General features: G+C 38.4%; 1 protein-coding gene across 50 annotated transcripts in view; it reads left to right on the top strand.

Annotated features, from left to right (window-relative positions):
- Positions 1-25,914, top strand: part of ADGRL2 (adhesion G protein-coupled receptor L2) — a 416,957-nt gene that overhangs the window by 209,971 nt on the left and 181,072 nt on the right. Inside the window, exon 1 of one of the 50 annotated variants that reach the window (XM_037739304.1) lies at positions 15,785-16,135. The exons of 46 other annotated variants lie outside the window; for them this stretch is intronic. The gene's annotated coding sequence lies outside the window, so the exon portion shown is untranslated. Of the gene's footprint in view, positions 1-15,784; positions 16,136-16,308; positions 16,441-17,485; positions 17,619-25,914 lie in introns of those variants that run through there. 3 more of the 50 variants (XM_037739296.1, XM_037739300.1, XM_037739308.1) reach the window with 3 other exon arrangements.

The raw sequence follows: 25,914 nt of genomic DNA, 5'->3' as shown, positions 1-25,914 counted from the left end.
ATGGGATGCTTACTAAGCATCAAGAAAGGAAATTCCTCTTTTCAATGTATGTGTTTTGTTAAGAATAAAAATATAGTAAAAATGTTTCATTTTTTAGTATGGATACAGATTAAGTCAATTGATGTTAATTATCCAATTTTATGAACTAATTATATCTTTTATCTTTCAATTTGGCAGAAGTAAAAAGGGGAGATAAGACAAAATTTTTGTAAACTAAATACTATGAATACGACAAGCTTAATTTTATTTTTTTCATTTAGAGGTGTCTTTCTTAGTGGAAAAAAAGAGAAAACTTCTATTATGGAGGGGATCCAGTCATATTTGCCAATATTAGTTTCCAGGTTTTACAGTAATTATTCGTGATGATTTTCTTTTAAATGGAGTCTACTCCACCAATTGACAGATATTTGTTCTACTAAAGTTTCAATAGCAAAGTTGTTTAGATATTTATTTAATAAAGTGGTAGTCAAGAGTTTGTGTATCCTAAAACAAAATTAAGAAAATTACAGTTGGTTAACAGATGTATAAAACTGTTAGAAAAAGGAGAGGAGTATTTCAATGAAACTACTACAATGTGCACAGAGGGTCTTTTCAGAAATTATATACTACTTAGGACTTTAAGTTGATACAAAGAATATTATGCAAATGATAAAATTTATAGAAAAATTTAAAGCTAGCATGTTTAGGCCAGTTGTGATGGCCCATGCCTGTAGTACCAGCACTTTGGGAGGCTGAGGTGGGAAGATGCTCAAGCCCAAGAGTTCCAGAACAGCCTGGGCAACATAGGGAGACCCTGTCTGTACAAAAAAATTAAAAATCAGCTGGGCATGATGGTGCACACCTGTAGTCCTAGCTACTCAGGCAGCTAAGGCAGGAGGATTGCTTGAGCCCAGGAATCCCAGGTGGCATTGAGCTACGATCATGCTACTGTATTCTAGCCTGAGTGACAAAACAAGACCTCATGTCTACAAAAACAACAACAAAAAACCCTTCCAAAACCTAACTAGCATGTTTAATATAGATGATTCTCATTTTGTGGAGATGAGAATTTAAAATAGAGTTATAAGCTGTGTGTGGTGGCTCACACCTATAATTCCAGTGATTTGGAGGCCAAGGCAGGAGGATCACTTGAGCCCACGAATTTGAGACCAGCCTGGGCAAAATAGAGAGACTCTGTCTCAACAGAAAAAAAAAAAAATTGCTGGGTGTGGTGGTGCACACCTGTAATCCCAGCTACTCACAAGACTGAGGCATGAGAATTGCTTGAACCCAAGAGGCAGAGGTTCCAGTGAGCCAAGATTGTGCCACTGTACTCCAGGCTGGGTGACAAAGTGAGACAGTGTCTCAATAAATATAATTAAATAAATGAAATAAAAATAAAATTAAAAAATTCTTAGATTCTGGAAGTCATTTCAATTCTAAGCAAATATTTCCCTTTGAAGAGTATAATCTTAAGGAAAAAATTTTTTGAACACATCTAGAGCCATCAACTACTTCTAGTAACTTTTAATGAAGGCTTAGTTTGTTTGCCTTAAAAACATTATGTGTTTGGCAGTTTCTGCTATATTGTGTTTTTATTTAACTATATCTATTAAACTATGAAAATTAATTCAAAAAAATTGTTTATTTCCATTTGTTTGATGGAAAAAGTCTGTGATACAATTTGGCTCTGTGTCCCCACCCAAATCTCATCTTGAATTGTACTCCCATAATTCCCATGTGTTGCATGAGGGACCTGGTGGGTGAGAATTTGAATCATGGAGCAGTTTTCCCCCATACTGTTCTCATGGTAGTGAAAAAGTCTCATGAGATCTAATTTTTTTTTTTTGATGGGAGTCTTGCTCTGTTACCATACTGGAGTGCAGTGGCATGATCCTCCTGAGTAGCTGGGACTACAGGCACGCACTACCAAGCCTGGCTAATTTTTTGTGTTTTAGTAGAGACAGAGTTTCACCATGTTGGCCAGAATGGTTTTTTTTTTTTTTTTGATATGGAGTCTCACTCTGTCACCCAGGCTGGAGGCCAGTGGTGCAATCTTGGCTCATTACGACCTCTGCCTCCCAGGTTCAAGCAGTTCTCCTGCCTCGGACTCCTAAGTAGCTGGGATTACAGGTGTGCGCCACCATGCCCAGCTAAATTTTTTTTTTTTTTTTTTTTTGTATTTTTAGTAGAGATGGGGTTTCACCATATTGGTCAGGCTGGTCTCAAACTCCTGACCTTGTGATCCACCCACCTTGGCCTCCCAAAGTGCAGTGTGAGTCACTGTACCCGGCGAGATCTGATGGTTTTATTAGAGGTTTCTGCTTTTGCATCTTCCTCATTTTTTCTTGCCACCACCATGTGAGAAGTGCCTTTTGCCTCCTGCCATGATTGTGAGGCCTACCCAGACATGTGGAAGTGCAAGTCTAATTAAACCTCTTTTCCTTCCCAGTTTCGGGTATGCCTTTATTAACAGTGTGAAAATGGACTAATGCAGTCTGATTTCTTTCATGTGTCATCTCTTGGTGAAGTATAGTTATGGGATAATAGGAAATACAAAAATAATCAAAATCATTATTTGTTTCTGTCAAGAAAGCTTTCCATGCAGGGAAAAACTGAACATGTCATATAAAAATGAATGGGCACAGTGGCTCATGTCTGTAATCCTAGCACTTTAGGAGGCAGAGGTGGGTGGATCACCTGAGGTCAGTAGTTTGAGACCAGCTTGGACAACATTGTGAAACCCCGATTCTACTGAAAATACAAAAATTAGCTGGGCGTGGTGGTGCACACCTGTAATCCCAGCTACTCAGGATGTTGAGGCAGGAGAATTGCTTGAACCTGGGAGGCAGAAGTTGCAGTGAGCCGAGATCATACCACTGCACTCCAGCCAGAGTAACAGAGCAAGACACTTGCCTCAAAAAAAAAAAAAAAAGTGTAAGATAAAGCATCAATAGAAGACTGGTAGGAAGTGGTGACGGGGGGAGAAAAAAGTAAACTGGTGAAAGTGAATATAGAGAATAGACTAAGCTAATCGGTATGAATAAAGGGGCAATATAATTTCAATATGACCTGTGTATGAAGTAAGAACACAAATGAGGTAATACGTATACAAATCCTTTGAACAAAGTAAAGCACTATTACTACTATTCAACATATTTTTTTCATGTCTTATAATGTATATTGACAGTATTATTCACACATGTTCTCAACATAAAAATTATTGACCACCAGAGCTCAAACATTAAAATGTTTATAGGGGCCAGGAAGAAAAATAATGGGTGAAGGGCAGCTGGGTGAAAAATATAGTCCTCTTGATCTATCTTTCTATTTTCCACATTATAGAAATATGGGTGAAGATATATTTCACTTTCCTTTAACGCCACCATTAAAATGACGCATACATTACACAAATTGAGTGATTCATGGCACAAGATACTTTGCCTTGGTTTTGAGGAGGCAATAAGAAATGGTAGAGAATATAGTAAGAGGAGGTGATAGTGGATTTTTGTCCCCTCCAAATCTGATGTTGAAATGTAGTCCCCAGTATTAGAGCTGGAGACTGGTGGGAGGTGTTTGGGTCATGGGGGAGAATCCTTCATATATGGCTTGGGTTCCTCTCCATAGTAGTATGTTCATGCAAGATCTGGTTGTTGAAAAGAGTCAGGGACCTCTCCCCTCTCTCTCTGGTTCTCTTTCTAATGTGACAAGTCTGCTCCCCCTTTGCCTTCACCATGATTGTAAGCTTACTGAGGCCCTCAGAAGAAGCAGATGCCAGCATTATGCTTCCTGTATAATCTGCAGAAACATAAGCCAAATAAACATCTTTTTTTTTTTAAAATAAATTATCCAGTTTTGGGTATTCCTTCATAGGAATGCAAAACAGACTAACACAGAGGACATGTTTTGTTTAGAAGGTGAAGCCTTTCCTCCTGGATGTTGCTATGAACTAATGTATGACAAATGTTGCCAGATGTTTCCGTATTTTCTTCAGAAGTTGAAAATCTGTATTTTTATGGAAATCTAATTTTTGAGAGTTGACAGATGATCGATTAAAAAATGAAACAAAACCAAAGACAGTGTGACCCACCATCCATGGTGCAAACAAACTACATTTGTTGGCAAGATTTTATAGAGGCCACAGCAGTTTGAGACCTCAATTTTATGCTTTGCAAAAGCTGGGCATATAAAGTTTAGAGAGATTCTAAGGAGCTTACAGTCACGTGGAGAAGAGGACAAGTAAATCAACAAATACAGTGATATGTAATACATTCTATGAAAATCAATGTTCATTTTGATGATTCTTCAACACTGAAAAATTCCACATCATCAAAGAAATGATATTCAGTATAATTTTCTTAGATAGCAAAATACTGTACTAACATATTTTGAAAAGACTCTTTTTTTTTTTTTGAGGTGAGTCTCTCACTGTCACCCAGGCTGTAGTGCAGTGGCATGATCTCAGCTCACTGCAGTCTCCACCTCCTGGGTTCAAGCAATTCTCCTGCCTCAGCCTCTGGAGTAGCTGGGATTACAGGCATGCACCACCACGTCCAGCCAATTTTTTTGTACCTTTAGTAGAGACAGGGTTTCACCATGTTGGCCAGGATGGTCTCGATCGCCTGACCTTGTGATTGGCCCAGCTCGGCCTCCCAAAGTGCTGGGAATATAGGCGTGAGCCACTGCGCCCAGCTAGAAAGATTTTATTAAAAGCAGGAATGTAACCAAAAAAGAAACAGCATTTAAAATGTCAGCCAAAAATCCAAACATCTCCTTTTTTGGACATTTCTGTTAGTTTACTCATCAAGATAATATTAATAAAAAATTTCTGGTAATCTGACAGGGAAAAATTTGTTAAAAAGCCTTTTTGGTTCTTGGAGGTAGAGTTACAGGCTTTGACAACTTAATGAGTCATAAGTGAACTACAATAGAAATATGGTACTTCTTAGCATAATGTATTATTTGTCAAGGATGTTTTTCCTTTGAACAAAACCAAAGTATCAGGGTGTAAAACATAACCCTTGAAAAATTGCATGTAAGTCCCATTGATTCTAATTTCTGAGGTTCCCTGGACACATCTTTATCTAAGTTGTTGGGACAGGAAAAGTATAAGGGAGAAGAGCTGTTCTAGGGAAAATGTGATTGACAGCCAATATTTCAACTTTTCTGAATTCAAGAATTCAGATGCTTTAATTTCCTGCTTTCCTTGAGATATTTCTCACCTAACCAATGTACCCACACAAGCGCGCGCGCGCGCGCGCGCGCACACACACACACACACACACACACACACACACACACTCAGGATAATTAATCGGACTAGAAACTCCTTTGACAATTTGTCTACATTTTTGTTTCTTTTTACTTAAAGAACACACACATACAAACACTGTTATTCTGGAAAATACTCAATTTTTCCTTGTAATTACTAATTTATGCAGGTACTAACATTTGTTTACATATGGCCTACAAAAATATTTCAATGAATTGACGAAAAATGTATTAATATGTAAATTTGTGTGTATGTTTATATGTGGTGAGTACATTTGTATAAGATTTCTAAGTTATTCAACTTGCAATATCCATATCAGCAAAAGCAGTCCTGCACAATTTGGACAATATATTGAACTAAATATTACAATGGTATTCATCATTATAGGAATCTAACTCTCATTTATTCCAGAAATATTTTCCATCAGCCAGCTATAGCTAGAGACTGAAAAGGTCACTGTTCTTCAAAAAGCTTCTGAGAATAGGTGAAGTGTTTCAAAATTACCTCAGTATGATTGGTGCATACCATTCTGAATAGTATAATACTTCCTATGCCATACAAAGTTGGGAGCCATTTCTAGATACACAAATGTGAGTAGGCAGCCTAGGCAACAGGGTAAATAAAACCCTGCCTCTACCAAAAATACAAAAACTAACCTGGCCTGGTGGCACATGCCTGTGGTTCCAGCTTCTTTTTGGAGGCCAAGGTGGGAGGATCACTTGAGCCCAGGGAGGTGGAGGTTATGGTGAGCCAAAATGACACCACTGCACTCCAGCCTCAGTGACACAGCAAGATCCCATCTCCAAAAAAAAAGAATGTGAGCAGGGAGGGTCGTGCTTCCCAAGAGGAAGTTCTAAGTTCTAGAAAGGAGTTTGAGGTCTCTTTTTTCTTTTTAATTAAAATTTAACATTTAAGGCATCTTTTAAAAATAGGAACTTTTAAAAGACCATTATCTCCCCAAGATTCATGAGCTATTTTGAAAAATTGTATTAGATTGCTGAGAGCTTCTCTTCCCTGCCTCCCAAGGTTTGAGTATTGTGGGTAATCAGTTTAAAAACGGCAGAGTGTTATAGCTGGTTTTCTGGATGGTTGGATGAAAGTGAGAGGACTGAAAAAATTAGAGGCTCAAAGTTTACTAAATGCCACAAAAATAGATTGAGATATTATTATGTGTGAAATTAAGTCCTCTCTAGTAAATTAAGGCTAAAAGAAATTTGTCGATAGAACTGGGCATGGTGGCTCATGCCTGTAATTCCAGCACTTTGGGAAGCCAAGGTGGGCGGATCACAAGATCAGGAGTTCAAGACCAGCCTGGCCAACTTGGTGAAACCCTATCTCTACTAAAAATACAAAAATTAGCCAGGTATGGTGGTGCATGCCTGTAAGCCCAGCTATTTGGGAGGCTGAACCTGGAAGGCAGAGGTTGCCGTGAACTGAGATAGCACCATTGCACTCCAGCCTGGCCAACACAGTGAGACTGTCTCAAAAAACAGAAATTTGTTGATAGGATGGGTAAAAAAATTGAAATAAAACCTGAATGAATCCACCAAACCAAAAATATAATGGGGCAGTGGAACAGTGGCACACACGAAAAAAAGACTGGATGAAATCTCCCCCCACTGAAAAAAGGCTGAGCTCGGTGGCTCATGCCTGTATTCCTAGCACTTCTGGAGGCCAAGGCGGGCGGTTCACCTGAGGAGTTTGGGACCAGCCTGGCCAACACAGTGAAACCCTGTCTGTACTACAAAAATTAGCCAGGTATGGTGGCACTCGCCTGTAATCCCAGCTACTCAGGAGGCTGAGCCAGGAGAATCGCTTGAATCCAGGAGGTGAAGGTTGCAGTAAGCCAAGATCGCAACACCTTCACTCCAGCCTAGGAGAAAGAGTGAAACTCTGTCTTAAAAAAAACAAAAACAAAAAAAGAGGAGCAGGTAAAAACAATAGATACATATTACCTATATTACCTATTATGTTCTGTGTAGGATATACTTAAGTGAAAGCTAATTTTGCTGCAGGTTTAAAAATAAAATTGATAACTTGTCATAAATTTATTCTATAACCTCACCAAAGTTGGAAAATTATTCATAGTTTTCATTATTTTTCTGAATAAAAATGCATTTTCAGGGAAAAAGGAACAAGAATAAAACCTATTTGAGAGAAAATTTTGTGAAGCAATAATCTGTGAAGAAATAGTATATAGTTAAAATTTCAGAATGCCATGCATATTAAGCATAGTCTACAAATCCTTATGTCCCAATTAGTTTTGTGTATTAACTTATAAATAGTTTTGTATATTCTTGTTTCCTTTGTGTGCATATTTCTTCTTTGTTTCCACAGATGATTTATTTCTCTGGGGAGGGAGTATGTTTACCATTTTCCAGCAGCACCTAGAGCACTGAATTGAGGAAAGCAGGTTTCTAAGAGTGCTGAATAATTGCCTTTATTATCCTTACATTTTGAAACACGTCAGCCTACAATTTCAGTGAGAACGCAAAATTAAAAATGAATATAGAAAATCATGTGCAAGTTTCTCCTGACATTAAATCACCCTGTTGTGCCAAATGTAGCACAAATGGCCTTCTAACAGGGGTCCTGTGCAAACAGTGGGTGATCACAGAACACAGCAGAACACCAAGTCACACTGGTGATGTCAAGGACAATGTATTCTGAATTCCATTTTGTATTTTTTATGTGATATTGTGCCAGAACACAAATATATAGACGCAGATATATACATATACATGTGCATATATATTTTTTACAGAATTTAAATAATTCATTCAAATAAATTATTTAAATGATTTTAAAATTCCTTTGTCAAACAGATTAATGGAACCTTGTTATTCAAAAGATAAATCATTTTATATGAAGTGGCAAAGACTTCAAGGGCTAATAAAGGTTTTATGAGAGATAAACTTTTAATGAATTAATACTTTTTCATGTGCTTATTTTCTATATACATAAACATATACACATATGTTTATGATATTTATATCAACATTTCCTGGCTGATTTTTAAGGAAACAGTATTTACAATATTTAAAATAAAGTGTTTTTATAGATTTTATTTTTAGCAGCTGAAGTATTATAATTCACCAAATAAAAGGAGAAAGTTTAAATAATGGTGCTGTAAATATTATTATTTGTGTAACGAGAGAAAATAGACCTTTTTTTCCTATTTGTAATTTATATGAATCTAGTAATCATTAGTCCTGAACAATTTTATTCATGTCATCGTCTAGGCTTAAAATTTATTCTGCACTCAAGTCTTTTTGCTACATAGGTCTTAATCAGAAGACGTTTTGCTCTAGAAAATGATGGTGTACGAGTATTTATATAACAGGACCTTAAGACCCTGGGAAAAATTTTAAGGATTTTTATAAGGCTCACTACACATTCTTCAGCTAAATTTTGGCATAGTTTCAATTTTAGACTCCACTGAAATTCAATTGGTTTATTTTATAATTAAAAACAAGGAAATCATAGTAACAAAAATATATAATGTATAGCACTCTTGTTTATAATAGAAACATCCATAAAGAAAGAAAAATGCTCTAACTTTTCTCATTACCCCAAAGGGAATTGCATCTTTAATCACACAAAACACAACGCTTTCTAATTTTGCTTAAAGTGTTTCAGTACTTACAAAAACCAGATCAGGTTATTGTAAATCTACAGCAAATTAGAATCATTGGCCTCTGCTCAGCTCTATGTAAGGGTTCTATGTAAATCATAAATTTAATGGCATATTAAGACACACATCTGTTTCAGTTTTGTCGAAGTTAATAATCTAACTACAGAGTATTTAAACACTTCTCTCACTAACTGAAAAATTCAGGCAAAGACAGACTTCCCTCAGTATATAAGGTATAATATTTTACTTCCAAATTTTGATAAGCTGTAAATATTCCTAAGGAAAGATAGTTTTCTAAATATTCAATCTAGTATCTACTTTTGACCTTACATGATTTCCTCCTGTACAGGAATATTCAATATAAGCAAATAGGCCAGCATTATCATCTCAAATCTACACCTGCATAAAATATTTTGATTTATACATAAAATACATAAAATTGTTTTGCAACAGGGCATTGGAGAGAAAGTAAATATTGAATAATTATATGAAAATGTCAAAATTCATTCTAAATATTTTTCAGATTCTTTATTTGATTACCCACAAATTTATTTTTAAATGATAAATGATAGTCTTCTTGGGATTTGGATCATTTGAAAATCATTCACATTCTTGGGTTCCTCAAACATTAACATTTCATAGCCAGCATTTTTACTCTGCTTTTCTCTAATTTTATTTTAACAAACTATAAAAATTGTTTTTATGTTATATCCATGACCTCTTTCCTTGACATGTCACCTCACATATAGCAGTAACCCAGTATCATAATGAATTATTGTGTTTCAATTGTCATTAAATAATAAATAGGACATTAGCTTTTCTTGCTGTGTATTCTACATTGTTTGAACAATTAAAAATATATAGTTTGAATTTCGGCCATTAATTCAGGTAGGAAGGATACAATACTAATTAAGTTGGTGTCGTTAACGGGACAACTAAAGTTGCTCCCATAATGAAGAGTGCACTCTTAATGTACTAATAAGTCTCTTTAGTTACGTTGTAGATAGGTGATTTTGGTAACCAGAACAATTGACTAAGAGTGTGGATGGTCCAGTGAAACACATTCCCATCACTAAAAGAAAACCATTCAAAGACTATATTATCCAGGTGATGGTTTAGCAACATGTTTTTAAGGCTATAATGACTGGACAGGTTGTTTGCATTTTTAACCTAAAACAAATTTTTCCCCAAATTTTTCATTAAATATTACTTAACAAAACCTTATCATTACTGAATCCTTTCAGTACTCCTTTGAGATATGAATGACATTTTAATATGATTCTAAATTTGGATGCTAATTTGAAAGAAAACTGATTCTTTTCTATCACAAAAGCATATGCCTATTACATCATTGTTTGGTCTAGGATCTAAGTGATTGATTTCATAGTGACCTTAAGAATGCATTGTAAAGAGTTTCAATAAGTTGAAACCTGAATTATACTATTGTATTCTTTTATTAAAAAACTGTGTTGATGGGAATTAGGTTTATAACACAGTATTTTACTTTACAAACTGCTGTTCTACTTTCCAGATGCTCAGACATATTTATTTTTACTAAAATGTACATGACAAATAAATGTCTTTGAAAAATAAAGCAGCAAACTGGAGTAAAAGGTTATAGTTATATTGATTAGAGAACAAAATCATGAAAAATATTAGTAAGAGCTACTTTATAGATCAGAAGGATCAACCAAAATCAAAGCCAAACATCTCATGTTATACAATTTTATGCTATAAAAGATTTTCAGAAATGAAACAAGTCCAGGAGTGGTGGCTCATGGCAGTAATCTCAGCACTTTGGGAGGGTTGCTTGAACCCAGGAGTTCAAGACCAGCCTGGGCAACATGGGAAGACCCCACTTCTTGAAAAAATAAAAAAAAATTAGCCAGGTGTGGTGACACTCATTTGTGGTCCCAGCTACTTGGGAGATTGAGGTGGGAAGATTACTTGAGTCCAGGAGGTCAATGCTGCAGTGAGCCATGATTGTGTCACTGCATTCCTGGGGCTGGAGTGAGACACTGTCTTAATAAATAAATAAATAAATAAATAAATAAAGTTTTGTGTTTAAAAATACTAAGGGATCACAGAGTATAATTATTTTGTGCTGTATAATTATGAAAGCCATAATGTATAAAAACATTATAAGTGTTATACACACTTGAAACAATATGAAAACATTGTGTTATAGAATTGTATCTCTGACTCACTTTCTAAAATGCAGAGAGAGTATTTGTTTCCTGACTCTTAAAAGCCTTTGCAAGTTCTACCATACTACAGTGAACTATGACATGAGTAATCAAAGTCATATTCCCAGAGGCACTAAAAATTCAATATGGACTATTCTGTGAAATTGCTACTTGGTTATCTTTAAGGATTTAGATTTGATAGAGTGGAGTTGCCTCTACTGTTAACCATCTCTTTGCTTTTGTTCTGCACCTAAGCAATACATGATGCTTTACCAAGAACTACCCATTCAAAGAGTTGTAATTTTAAATTACTCTTAGTTTATCTTCAACAATTTTAAAGAAAGTTTAAATAAATTTAATCTTCATTGTTGACAGTGGTGGAGGCTTATATGCACTAAAAGGGGACTTCAGTCCTGTAGAACTGAAGTTATTCTGTACCAGGTTTAGGCTGGCCAGGTGCCAGTTGCAGGAAAGGGCCAAGGAGAGTTCCTCACAGCAACCAGGAGTCAATCCACATGCCTTCAACCCAAGTCTCCTTAGAACACTTCTCCTTTGCTTCAGCCCCTCACACAGCGCAGTGACCCCAACGTCACCCACAGCATTTTCTGCGAGGTCCAGGCTCTTCAGGTATCTGCTCCTCGCAATCACGTAGTGATTGCGTAATCTCATTAACAATATGTGGTTTTTTTAAACCACATATTGTTAATGAGAAAACATGGTTATGAGTATTTATGATGAACAAAATTATTAGACGTTATAGACAGCTTTGTATAAAATGAGTGTTCTTTTGGTTACGCTTTGTGTTCTGACAGAAGCATTGATAAAAGATCTATAAGACCCAATTATAGAAAATCCTCAAGCTGCAGAGATTAATGAGAGTTATAGGAACAATCTATGGGAAAGAAAAACTTTGAGTTCTTTAAGACTCAGTGGAACAATAATTATGAGGAATATCTTTTTAAATTTGCTTACTTTGAGTATCACAATGGTAATGACATAAAAATTTCCTAAATCTTTTTATATTTTAACACTTGTAGTGCACAGAAAAAGTCATGCTACCAGTTGAACTAGTGGATGCTTTTTTTAAAAGTATTAACTACCAAATGACAGGTATTAATAATATATGTGATTATATACTTCTAAATAACACCATTAAATATAATATATCTTAATAATATTTATATTATACTTTAAACTGTCATTACTTTTCAATACTGCATCTCTACATTTTGGATAGGGTTTGGCTTTCTTGGACAAAATTTGCTAAGCGTATAGAGCAGGGAGAATAGTTAAAACCTTACTGGCTTTGCCAAATACTTTCATATGTTTTTGCTCTTATGGAAAATGAGTTTTGATTTCTTTTCAGCCTACATGCATGGCAAAGCAAAAATGGAAAACAAAGCTAGCAACTTTCAACAAGTTCTAGTTAAGTCTGGCATTCATATATTGCTCTGATCTGCTCTAGAGCTTTCATGTAGTTTATTTCCTAGAGTTAGAAAAGCTAGTTTCAGTACCAAGCATCATTGAAAAGTAATGATAAAGAAAATGGAACTGAGTTAGGTTTAGGATATAATCGAGGTAATTTTAATTCTATTTCTGAATTAGAAATGAAAGTCATTCCACATGTTTTTCTTTTGAGAACTTTCATAAACTCTAATCACAGGCAAAAATATGCTCCTCATAATAGATACAACCTTCCCTCGTTCAGAGTTTTCTATAACTGTGTTGCTCAAGCTTAATGGCAGTTTTTGGCCTACACTCAAGCCTCAATATCTCTCCCCTTCCACCCTGACCCTTCTAGAAGTGTCTTAGCTATAGCTGTCTGCCAGAGTAGGGTAGTGAAGCTGATACTGTATTCTACTGGCTTACGCTAATCACAATGTTCTGTACCTACGTCTATTTTCATACTATTTCAGATTCTTTGTTACTCAAACTACTGTTATTCATGTGTATATTTTAACAAGTGCCTGATCACTTCCTTCTAAACAAAGATAGGTAGATGGTAGATGGTAAATCTTGGTTTAAAAATGAGCATAATTTCTGTATCAGAAATATATGAACCCATTGAATAAAACAATCTTTAGGTTCTTAAGGTTGCTTAAATTAAAAACATGAGTTTCAACAGTTGGAAAAAACATGTATGGTTAAAATGTTTGAAGCCCATCAATCTCTCCAACCACATAAGCTAATGAATTCCTTCTGTTTTCTTTGAATGAAATCACCATGAGTGGTTATATGTTGATTTAACATAAAACAAATGGAAATGGGTGTTTCCTTTGTCCTTTGTAGAATTTATTTTAAAAAACAATTAGCAACTATTATGAATAAGTCAATGATTTTGCCATTACTTAAATAATAATATAGATTGAGTAATTAAATTGATTGGATTGCAGGGAATGCATAACATACTCCAACTCTCCTTAATTTCCTTAACTTGCACACAGCTGTAGATATTATTAAGCTTCTCATTTCATTTTTTTCTACCATAACATGTGTGTTGTTATGAATTGTCATAGAGTGCCAGGTAAACTATGTTTTCCGAATGTGGATATACTCTAAGGTGTGGTCTTTTAAGAGTTCTTTTGTAATGGCAGGTTTGTCGCTAACAGCTTAATCTTGAATCTATCAATACAATTAAACCCTATTTCAATTCTCCTTTGTGAATATACAAAGAAGGTTGAAGTACTACCTCTAAAGAACAAAGAAAGATTAAAAATCTTTAATATTTAAAACACTGTCTTACACAAGCATTCTTATATGTAATTTTAAAACATAGCAAGTCTATTATTTTTTTGGAAAAAAATGTGGAACCCTTTGAAGTCTATAGAATACACATCCTATTGAAATAAGATTTGAAACTTGTATGGGGCATTTTTCTACTTCGTTTAATTTTCATTCACTTTTGGTAAATTCTTGCCCATTCCAAGCATCTCCTTTTATTGTGATGTTGTCTCTTTAAGAATATAGTGAGCAGTGATTCACTTATGTCCTGAGCATCAAAGAATGTCAAATATATGCTGCAGATAGATAATGGTTTTTTCCAGAGATTATTTCTGAGAGAGTTAAATAAATAAGTAAATGAGCCAACATATGGCCAGCTTAATTCAGGCAAAAATGTCTATTGATTACTTACTAAGCTCACTAAATAAAAACTTCAGCTGAAGTTTTGTTTCCCAAAAGAAAATAGGATTAGACTGATCCATGCACTCATTGGGGTTTCTTGTGAATCGTGCCCAGATGAGTGAAAACCTTTAAAAATGAACAAAAGAAAGGGCTTAAATATTTTGGCAAATGCGAATTAATATTAGTTTGACATACTGTGTTTTGCAATCCTGAATGAAATAATTTTACATTCCCAAGGAGATCGCAAAATTACTTCTGAGGTCTGAGAATTAGATAATTCTGCCTTCTTTTAAATGACTTGAAGTACCTGATTTAATTTTCCTAGGTAGATCTGTTGTATGTATGTATTTTGACATATGTAAAAACTTAGGTGCATTATAAGGTTTCACACCAGGTCTGCATAAGTGTACTTTTTCCAGACTAGTTTATATCCTGCATGGTTAATATTTGAATTATGTAAGAAATTCCAGATGGAAGTGTGTATGTAGTTTAAAGCACCAATGCTCTAAGTTGCTCCTTTTATCTTTTCAAATAGTGAGAATATTAAAACATCAATACATCAAGTAGAAGAAATTAGATTATCAAAGGTTCTTTTTTAATCTGAGAATTACAATGAACCCACAAAAAGAACATGTTCTAGTTATTTGGAGACGTGTACATTTAACTTATGATTTCCTACATGTCAAGAACAAACTTGACCAGTAGTTGGATTGGATTTACTTTAGTACTACACATGTCTGGCTTTCTGACAAAATACTGATAGGTATTTAGAATCTTCGTGTCTTTTGAACAATCTGCTGTTGACATATTAATAACATTGTTTGCAATCATTCCTGAAGTATGATGCCTGCAACATTCCTGCAGCACCAAAAAGTACATATTGTTTCTGAAAGCATAGAAGCTCAAGTTTCATACTATTTTTTAAGTTTTAAATATTGGAGAATCATTTTCTTGAAAACCAAGGTAAATATGCTTCTTTATGGTTGCATTCATTAGTAGAATCAATGGTTTACAAATACATCTGAAAACATAGCTGCTTCCAGCTCAGAAATTTTGTAATAATAAAAAAAAATCCATGTTTGAATGTTCTGGCATGCACAGGACACTTAACTGGCTTTTAAACGTTTTTCCAGCGTGATTCGCCCTGCTGTGCTCTGTTCCTTTCAGCTCAGGTCCATCGTTGGCTCTGCCTGGCCGTTTGCTGACATTGCCAACGGAGAGGGGCTAGGAAGTGTGTTCAGAGGACAAGAGCAAAGGCAGTTTCAATGTAAGGAAATGAGGGAAACAGACCTAACAGCACTGTGACTATACTTGAGAGTAACTAGAGCTTGGTAGTCTCCCTTCCTTCCTTTGCTTATCCTGGTGAGTTTAATCAAAAACAAACAAAACGCTCTTGTGAAATGCAGTCAATAAAGTCAAAGTTTAGCTAGCTCTACGTAACTACAAAGAAAAAAAAATCGCAATTTAAAAAAATGTAACTTTCATTAACGAGCGCGCCGGAAATCTCAGGTATCAAAGACGCATTAACCCTGGAGCGTCCCCCGCGCGCCGCAGCTGGACCGAAGCAGCCGCAGCGAACAGACATTCTTTCTCCTCCAAGCAGTTACACAAAAGGAGGGCTGCGGAAACTAAAAGTTTCGGGGCCTCCGGCTCGGTGCGTGGAGAAAAGAGAAAACCTGGAGACGGGGTGGGTGAAAGACGCATCCCGGGCGCCTCTCCGAAGTCCAGGCCGGGAGCAAGCTCCCGGGCCTGGAGGGGAGGGGGCCCCCGAGCCGCCGGCCAGACCACTGCGCCCAGCCTCCGAGCGCCGCGCTTTGCGGTGCTCTCCCAAATACCCTTCACCCCGTTCCAGAAATAAAATAAATATTTTTAAAGTGCAATGTGTGTGGATAGGATGGAGAGAGCGCGCGCCAGCGGAGTGCGCGGAAGACCCAGCGCGCAGTGAGTGGAGTTTGGGGTGGGCTGCGGCGTAGGGGTTGAATGGGTGTGTTGATGCGGGGGCTGGAGGCAGAACCCGGGGATCTGGGGTTGGGGGGAGCGCAAGCCGACAGGGAGGAGAGAGAAGGGGAGGGACGCGAGCTGGCACAGGCCGCCTCCGGGGCGCGTTCCACGGCCGTGCGCGCGCGTCCCTTGCCGCCGCCGCCGCCCGGACAGCCCTGCGGCCGCCCCGCCGGCAGAGCCGGGGCCGGCCTGGTCCTCGGGCGGCTGCTCGGCCACCGCCACCGCCGTCCCTACGGCTCGAGTCTGTAAGTGTCTCCTCTGGCTCCCCCTCCCCGCCGCTCGGGCGCACGGCCGCTGCAGCTGCTCAAATGGAGTGGAAAATGGCCATTGGGCGGCAATGAGTTATAGATTATCTGCTCCACGTTTTGTACTTAGCTGCCTGTAATCTTCTTTTGAGTTTGCTCGAGCCCCTTGCTGGAAAAATCAGGAGGGAGAGATTTGTCCTTTACCGCGGTACAAGCTAGTATGTTTATATGATTAGCCCAACTGGGGGGGGGGGGGGGGGGGGAAGGAGGAGGAGGAGGAGGAGGCTGGAGGTGACTCCAGTTCAGACCTCGCGGAGAGTCTGTGTCAGGACTTCGCATTCCCCCGTCTCTCCCTCTCTCCCTCTCGCTGCCTCTCGCTCTCTCTCGCTCTCTCTCACTCTCTTCTCTCACACACACGCAGAGGTGCTGGAGCGAAATCGGGAGCTTACCGGAGAATTCCTTGGGATTGTTGGGGGGCATCACCCCTCTGCTGCTCTGCGTGGCGTGGCTCTTCCCGGCTCCTTCCTGCTTCCCGGAGCCCGAGTCTGCGCCGCCAGCTTTGCGTGGGGCAGCGGCCACCGCTCAGCCCAGGCCGGGAGCTCCGAAATGTGAGGAGGGGCCGCCGCCGCCTCCCGCCCCAGGCCGCAGGGTCCGCGCGAGGGATGCCAGTTCGGCCGGGCGCTCGGCGGGCTGAGGGGCTTCGCCCGACAAACTGAGTTGGCCTCACGCAGCCGGCGCCCGCCGCTTCGAGGGGACTCCCAAGTCTGCGCACCTCTGTCAAGCTTTTGCCTCCAGCACCCCTTTCGCTCTGATTCCCGATTTTTTTTTTCCTAAGGGAGCGTGCGGTCTGGGGGTGTGTGCGTGTGTGTGAAAGACCTCTCTCGCGGAGCGGCGTGTGGGAAACTACGGGAAAATGTTGACTTAACCCCAGGAGCCGCCCGGCTCTGGCTGCTCGGCTGGAGGCGGCGGCGGCGGCCGAGCAGGAGGACGCTCCGAGCCGCGGCGCGGTGTCCGGCCGGGGAGCCGCGGCGCTGCCTCCTGCGCGGACTCGGCGGCCGGCGACCCGCTCTCGGCCGACCTCGGCCCTCTCCGGCCCGGGTCGCCGCTGCCCTCTGCGTCTGTCCCCGGGCGGCCCCCGCGCCAGACGGCCCTCCCCTGGAGCGCGTTCGCAGACGGAGGTAAGAGCCGCAGGAGCGAACAATGTGCCTCTGTGCCCGGCTTCGGAGACCTGTTTGCTTTGCGCCTCCTGTCCGGGGGTGGATGCTGGAGGCGGGAGGGAGTCGCGGGTTAGAGGGCTCGGCTGTTTGTTTACGTTCGGCCGGGCCAGGGGGAGACCCGCGCTCGCTGGGGCTGCTCGCCCCTTCTCTGCCCCCTCCCCTTCGGAAATCGATCCGCAGAACTCTCGGTTCGGTCCAGCCGGCTTCTCCTTTTCTCGTGGAGCTATTGTAGCGCTCTCCAGGCTTCAGTCTAGTTGCCCCGGGCGCTGGAAGTGGGGTTAGCATGAGGCTCCCGTTACCAGGCATGTCTGAATTTCATAAAAGCTTGGGGTCGGAAGGTACCGTCCGTCCTTTCACTGGCGGGCTGGGAGGAGGAGTGTGAAGCGCGTCCTCGGCGGGGCTGCTCTGCCCGGGCGCTGGGGCCCGGGGACCGCCGCAGGGCCCCGCCCGCTTGCCCACCCGGCCCGGGCTGTAAGTGGAGCGGGGAGGCTGAAAGGCTGGGAGCGAGTTTGGGGGAAGTGGACGATGGGGAAGGGCTTGGACGAGTTTTTGAGAGTTGCTGTTTCTTCGGGTCGGTGGTTAGGTGGTGTGGAGAGGCGAGGATGACAGCAAAGCCCAGCTAGATGTGGCCGGGCCGCCGCCAGGGCTGGCTGCGATTCGGGGCGGCGGGGCTGCGGCTGCCGGGGCGGCGTCCTGGGGCAGGAGGGTGCAGCGGCCGGGGAGCCGGCCGGCCACGGGGAGGGCAGAGAGCCTCCCGGACCCGCAGTGAGAGGGCAGCAGCGGGCCGCGTTGGGCCTGCGGGAGAAGTTACGGGTGTGCTGCTGGAGTGGCTGTGGGGTAGGGAGCCTCGGGAACCTGGTTTGTGGGATGGGGGTGCCATTGGGGAGTGGCGGTGGGAGAACGCCGTGGGAGGAGCGCGAGGGAAGGGGAGACCCAGCGCTACCCGGGCGTGGGCCCCTTGATTGGCTGGGGCGACCCTCGGACAGAAGGGCGAGGGCGAGCCAAACCCTGGAAGCGCCCCAGCAGTGTGGAGGCGCGCCTGTGAGACTTCGGCGCTTGGGACCCGTAAAGTTTTTTCCTTTCGCCGAACTGCGGGGTTGGGGTGAGGGAAATTGCTGGAAGCTTTACTTAATGCTAAAGTATCGCTGAGTGGAGACCTCTCTCTCTCTCTCTCTCTCTCTCTCTCTCTCTCTCTCTCTCTCTCTCTCTCCTCTCTCTCCTGTGTTCACTCTGTGCTCTCAAAGCATAGTTGGAGGAACAAGTCCTGCGGTATCCATCCTAGCCTTTCTTCTTTTAGGGACTCCTCCCCCTCATCTTTTCTCTCTCCCCCCGCCCCCTATTCCGTTCTTCTTGATGCAAACTGTTGTCTCAGATTCATACGGAGAAAATGTTTTCCTCCTGTTTCTTGAAAGGTGTCAGGCTGCTCAGCAGCTTCTCCAAGCAGCCTGGGAGCGTCTGAGCCGCAGCCACCAACCATATGGTTCCCGTTACAAAGGCCAGGTTCTAAGGCACTCTCTTCCCCACCCCGCCCCCAATTCTTTGACTGTATTCGGCATTCTTTCAGTACGGGCACTTCTCCTCCCCTTTCGAGAGGCGCAGGTTTAACGGACGTAGTTGATTCATTCATTTCCCTGTCACTATTTATGTCTGGAACGGGCCCCACCGAGTTTGCTCTCTGTTCAACGAAGTTGCACAACGAAGAAAGTCACATCCTTTGGTAAATAATTACCTGTTGGGATGTCTCTTACTAAGTCAGGTTTGATCTTAAGCAAACCTTAGAAGAAAGACACTAAAGAGGCAATATGCATCCACAGCAGAAAAATAGAATAGTTTTGGTACTCAATCTGTGGCAGCATTCCAAGTTGTGATGGGACTGTTTTGACCTAAGAAGGGGTACTTTATAACTTTAGATTTAGTGTCTTTGTAAAACCCTTTAACGCTTTAACAGAAAAATTACTGCTCGATAAACCCTTTAACAGAAAAATTACTTCTGTCCAGGTGTGTTATGGAACTTTTTGTTGTCTCTCCCTCCCCCTTCGATAAATTAATGCATAATAGAAAGAATACTACAGAACAAATGTTCTGTTGTTTAGTTTCTTCAGACATTCCGATTCTCTCTTTTTGTTGCTTGCCTCTAAAAGAGGTGCCATTTCACATCATTCTGCACAAATTGTTTGAATTAATGCAAGTGTGAATTCTTACCGTTTGAAGGGGACTATTAGCATATCAAAGGTTTCTTAGCTTTAGCTCAATTGAGAAAACTTCAGCCTGTCTTCCTTTTGCTTCCAAGCGGAGGCCCAAAGGGCAATGAGAATTGTAAAGGGTAAAAATAGGGAGGTGGATTCAGGCTGTGTTTCTGAACTTTTACTGTTTTGTAATTATGTGAGCCAAAAACATTGTCTGTTGCTGTGGAGCCCTTGCAAATGGCAAGACAACTATTTTCTATTGATAAATGGTTTGTTCCTAGAAAAAGAGTGACCTATTGTTTTATGATAGTCACTGTTGCCTGTTTTTTGGGGTCCCTTCAGTGTAAGAGAGAGTGAAGAAAGCTTTTCCTTCTAACTTAATGCTTTTCTAGGAACTACACTTTATTAGTAAAATGAAAAAGGCGTTTAATTAGTTTTTAATTAGCCTCTAAAACAAGAGAAATTTTGTGATTAAAAGACTCATTTGCACACATAGGAAACTTTATTTTTTAAAAGTGTTACATTAATAGGGAAAAAGTCAGTGGAGGATGTTGGACCTCAAATGGACTTTACGAAACTTCTATTGCAAATATAAGCTTGGAAAAGTTTAAGGGAAGACTCAAATTTTTGTGAATTCTGTTTAAATAGAGCTAATTCTGTGTAAATATTGTTTTGTTTCAAAATTTTTGTATCTTGTCAAGCAGTAAACTCTACTATTCAGTTGGTTTATTTTAAAAATACAGTTTATTCTTGCTTTTTTATGTTTGCAGAGAGATATGTTCTTTGAATTTCTTTTAACAACTCAGTATCCATTAATGAAAAAAAAAGAACAAGTACTTGGGTCATTTGGGTTAGTTATCAAGTGCAGACGGGTCAAGGAGGAACTTTTACCTTTAATTTCTTGGGAAGAATTAGTTTTACTTATTTGACTTCATAATTTACAAAACTTAGTTCTAAGATGGAAATGAATTTCAGGGCAGGGTTTTTTGTTTTTTTTTTTTTGGAGACGTAAGCTCATATTTTTTATAGTTTTACCTTAGATGGTTGGTTGCTTTTGAATATGAATTGATGCCTTTTCATTTACTAATGTTCATATTCCTTTCTTTTATTTTAATAGTGAAAATGAATTCCAATATAACAATTTCAGAGGGGGAAAAACTATCATTAATTTTGTAACATATTTAGTTTAAGTGTAATAGGATACTTTTTTTTTTCAGATTATGATTAGTTTTTTTTAGTGCCATTGAGATTGTAATATCATTACCCTGAAATTATTTTATGGTAGTTTATCTGATCCCTTCACTTGTCTAGGAAGTACTTTAAAGAAGCCCACATTGATGTAATTGCTATTATTGCCGTTAAGTTGCTGTTAACTAGTCTACTTTGAATGCAGAGTGTTGCAAAGAAAACACATTGTCCTTTAGAGCTATTAGTGATAATCTAAAAATTGTCTTGAAAATATTGCTCTTCACTTTATATGACGGTGATCTTGAATTCAGTAAATCTCTAAAGGTGCAAAATTCAGTGAAAAGAAGATTTTTCTACATTTAGAAGCCAAATTGGACTACTTAGAGAAAAATTAATGTGTTGTAGAAGCACTTCAGCTGCCATTTTCAATCACTGGGTTACTTACTATGTGTTGGCAAAAGAAAACGAATTTAGAAATGGAGATAGCTCTGGGAGCAGGTAGTTGGGGAAATCAGAATATTGAATCATGTGGGGTAGAACAAACCAATTACTTCAAGTTTTGACTTGAGAATATCCAGTAAATACAATTTTTTCCAGGTTTTTGACTCTCTGTTTTATTAATGGACTAACATCAAAGCAGGCAACAAAACTTCCAAATGTTATAAAAACTAATATAAATATACAGATCTCATATGCAGTAATACAAGCCTTAATTTGAGACAAGCAGTTGGAGTTTTTATTGCTTCAATTTTCACAATCAGCAGAAACATTAACACCAGGCTTCTGGGTTTTTCCTTTTTTCAAATGAGCTAGAAGAGAGCTTTAAAACTAAGGTTTACTTAGGGTTAATCTTTATTTGATCATGATTGAAGCTTTCTGTGTTTTATTAAATTTAAAATAGCGTTTTAATGTCTTAATATGAGAATTATGTGAATTGAGATTGTGCTGTCATGAAGGTCAAGAGGTAACCAGAAATCTGCAAACCATAGTAATAAAATGTTACTGCTTTATTTTCTATCAAAATATTCATTTGACCTAACTTTTATGAATAAATATTCAAATAACACTCAGTTTATTGAGAGGCGTAGGTGGAATGAAGAGAGCATTACTATATATTCTAAGATACAGATTAAACACACTTGTACTTACCTAAGAGAAGTCTGTTTTCATTTTAATAAGAATCCATACCGCTAGCCCAGTGCTGATATTTAAGAACATAGATTAGGGTTACTTAGATTAGGAATGAAAGATAGCTTTGGAAATGGAGGAATTTAGTGTCACATAAGGTGCTATTTTTGCAAAAGTTTCTTCAAAGACTGTAGCACTTTGGCCTCTTACTATTTAACCATATCTGATTTTGAGTCTTGAAGGGAGAATGCACATTGGACATCTGCCTGCTTTTCTGCAGAAAAGATTTATGTAAAAAATAAGGGCAATTATTTTCAAGATAATAAATTTTGTAAATAAAACGTATCATTACAAAATATGGTTCCTCAGATTATTTGCAAAAATGCCTAGCTAAAAACTTTGCAAATGGATAGATTTCCGTAAAGCATTAATAGCAAGTTTAGCTACTAGACCTGAAAAGGAGTTGAAGTTCTGTGAATGTTTTGGTCATATCAGTTCCTATGGGTTAAATATTAGTTAATGTAACCTAAATAGATAACTTTTGTTGCTATTTTTAAGAAAGATTAAAACATTTCTACTTAAAAAATAGATTTAAATCATAGATTAGTTTACTTCTCTGTTACGTTAGACTAATTATTCTGTGGCCGCACCCAAATATTCATCTCTTCAAATAATTCTTGATTGAAGGTTGAAAAGTATTTAATCACTCAGATTGTTGTAATTAGGCTTGATACTATCACAAAAATAAATTGAGACTATTCTCTAAAATCTTTTTGCTACTTAAGATACACTCAAAGATTGGCCAGGTAGTGATTATATTTTTTAATGCTTTCAAGAAAAAGGCTAACGAAATAGTTTCTTTAACACAGAGATGAATAGTTAATTACTGGAATTAGGGAATTGTAGTCCTTGACCTAGTGTGATAACTTCTAAAGGAGTAACTAGGGTCTGTCAACCCTGAATTTTACTCAGGACTTTAAGTTGATATTTTGAGTGTAGTAAATAGGTTTTGTTAAGCATGTTAAATAGAGAAATTTTCCTAATGTTTTGATGTAAGTAGTTTTTTCTTTTTATGTGACTCAGGGTGTCGAAAGGGAGATCATAATAAAACATATTAAAATTTTTTTTCCTGAGATAATTTATCTGCTGCACTAAGTAGGCAATAATTTGTAGATAACTTTTTGATATATTCTTACCCAGCATTTTTTAAAAGCTTATTTATTTTGACAAAGAACCTCTTATATTTGACAAATAAACATTATCTGAAATAAAAAAATGTAGATTGAATAAAAAAACCAAACACTTAACACCTGCAAGTAAAGTGCAGCTTATAGCAAAATACTATTGATTGTTTCGGAAGCAGAGAGCAAGTTTAAATACAATTTGTTTAATTACAACAAAAAATGCAGTTTTATGAAGTAATATAGTTTGTCTTCACAGAGGGTTTTATGCATTGTGTCGTAGTAAGTAAAATCCCATCACACTTACATAAATTTGTTCAATTACCAGAACGGCTAAATGAAAAAAAATCAATTTAGGTTGAAAAACAATAGAAATTAGATTACCTTGGTTTGTAGGAACTTGCCAGGCATGTCTACATTGCTTAATAATATCAAAAGTTTCCATGTTCACAGTGTAAGGATATTGGTGCCTGTTTTAATATCCATGCAGTTGTTTACTCGGTGACTTTTGTTAGATGAAGAGCTTTTTTCTTTTTGCTTTTCATTTTTGTTTTGTTTTTATGAAAGCTATTGCAAGACATACAAGAAACTATTTCCACTGGCATATTCTCATTTATTTTAGAGGTTTGTTTTTAAGTAGTTGCTTTTCCATATTTCTTGGATTTGTAATCAGTTGATATTTTAGATGAGTGAAATATCAGGTGTAATTTTAAGAATCAAAAGAAATCTAGTCCATTATAAGATATAAATAGGTTATTAGTAACCAAAATACATTTTGGAAATCGTTATTACTGATGGTAGAATTACACTGAATTCAAAATTCTAAATTCTGGTAGCAATAAAGTAGCATGGGATTCATTGTGGCAGATAGCTGGGCACCTGTTTTATTACCACCTTGATTAATTCTGGCACCCAGATTTACCGAAGTGCAGGAACAAGCACAACCGCTACTCAAAGCCACCTGGCTGTTTTTAGGTCATGAAGTCAACTTCCTGGAATTTCTGGGGAAAACAGTTGAAAGGGGAGGACAAATGTCACTTTAAATAGAGATGTTTAAATCAGATTTCTGCCTGAGGGTAAAATTTAGGTCTGTTTTAGCCCGGATGTAATGTCTCCCTCTACAGAGCACAGCATTAATCACGACCTGACAAGAAAACGTATGCTGAGCAAAACGGGGCCCCTGTTGGTTTTGTCATTGATTTTTTCCAATCTGTGAGGAGTACATTATAATCATTAAAATTCAAACACAGGGATTACACCTTAATCTTTGAATTTCGCTTTTGAAATTCGTTGTCTTAAAAGAAGCCTATTTAAGGCTGAAATGTCTTTGGAGGACTTTTTTTGGGATAGATTTAGTACCCTAATAAAAACAGAAAAATACGGTTAAAAATTGGGCAGGTTAAGCAGATGTTAACTTCCTGAAATATGTGACCAAGTCTTAATTCTGTTTTAAAATTCATTAAGTAACATTCAAAAAAAGGTTTTTTTAATCTGATAGTTCATTTTTATCTCCATTTCTTATTTTCTATTAGCTCTTGGTTATGAGAGATGGGAGAAGTTGATGGTTAACTTTAGATTTAGCACCAATTCAAACACATATTAATTTGTTAGGACAAAATCATATACAATTCTTTTTTTCTGGATGAAAACAAAAATCTTCAGCCACATACTAGTGAAGGAAGATGCACCATGAGGTTCCTAATAAAAACAGGCTAAGTTTTGCCCTTTTTAGTTATTAGATAATACTCAGTAACCCCTTTCTTGGTCACATGTATGTACATACATGAACACACAATTTATATTCTGTTCCTTTGTATATCAATACATGTTCATAGTTATTGGCAAAAAACTAGGAAGTTTAAAATGTAAAATACATAGGATTAAGGTATCTCTTTTTAAACTGATTTTGAAAATGGTATGACATAAATATCTGTTTTGCTGTCAAATCTATCTCCTGCCTGTGGACTGAGAAATGCTTCTACTATCCACACTTTGCCTTCTTTTGTAGATATTTTTACATAAGTCCACACCTCAGACTAGTTATTGCTCTGGATTTAGATGACAAAATAACCTCAATTACTGTCAAAAATGGCACTTGACTGCTGGGGTGGGCTAGGTGACCTTGCTTTTGACTAATGCTTTCTCTTGAAGATGATAGTAAATAGTGCGAGCAAAAGAGAATTCTGTTTTCTCTACAAAGTAAGTTCTAATTCTAATCACTTATTCGTAACATTGTAAGTACTATGACAGCAGTTCTCTATATAAGAAGGGGCAAATGGTTACAAGATTTTAGATAAATTGACTAGTTGATAGAAATATTTATGTTTTATGTAAACTACATTTAATCAGTTTTCAACTTCAGTTTACATAAAAAATAATCACGTTGAAAATGAGTTTCCCTGTGTCTTTACTTTGAAGCAAAGTATTTCTACGTGGAATTATTACTCTTTTATTAAACTGGTGCCGTCCACACGGAAATTTTATTCCTCTGCATTAAAAACCTACCATTTTATTGTGTTCGTTACTGTGGTTATTGATTAGAAATTACAGAACACATTTCTTATGTATCATTTT

Source organism: Cebus imitator, unplaced genomic scaffold (genome assembly GCF_001604975.1).
Source record: "Cebus imitator isolate Cc_AM_T3 unplaced genomic scaffold, Cebus_imitator-1.0 Scaffold3, whole genome shotgun sequence".
Classification (NCBI taxonomy): Eukaryota; Metazoa; Chordata; class Mammalia; order Primates; family Cebidae; genus Cebus; species Cebus imitator.
The sequence above is the reverse complement of the archived record's forward strand: the minus strand, read 5'-3'. Positions and strand labels throughout refer to the sequence as shown.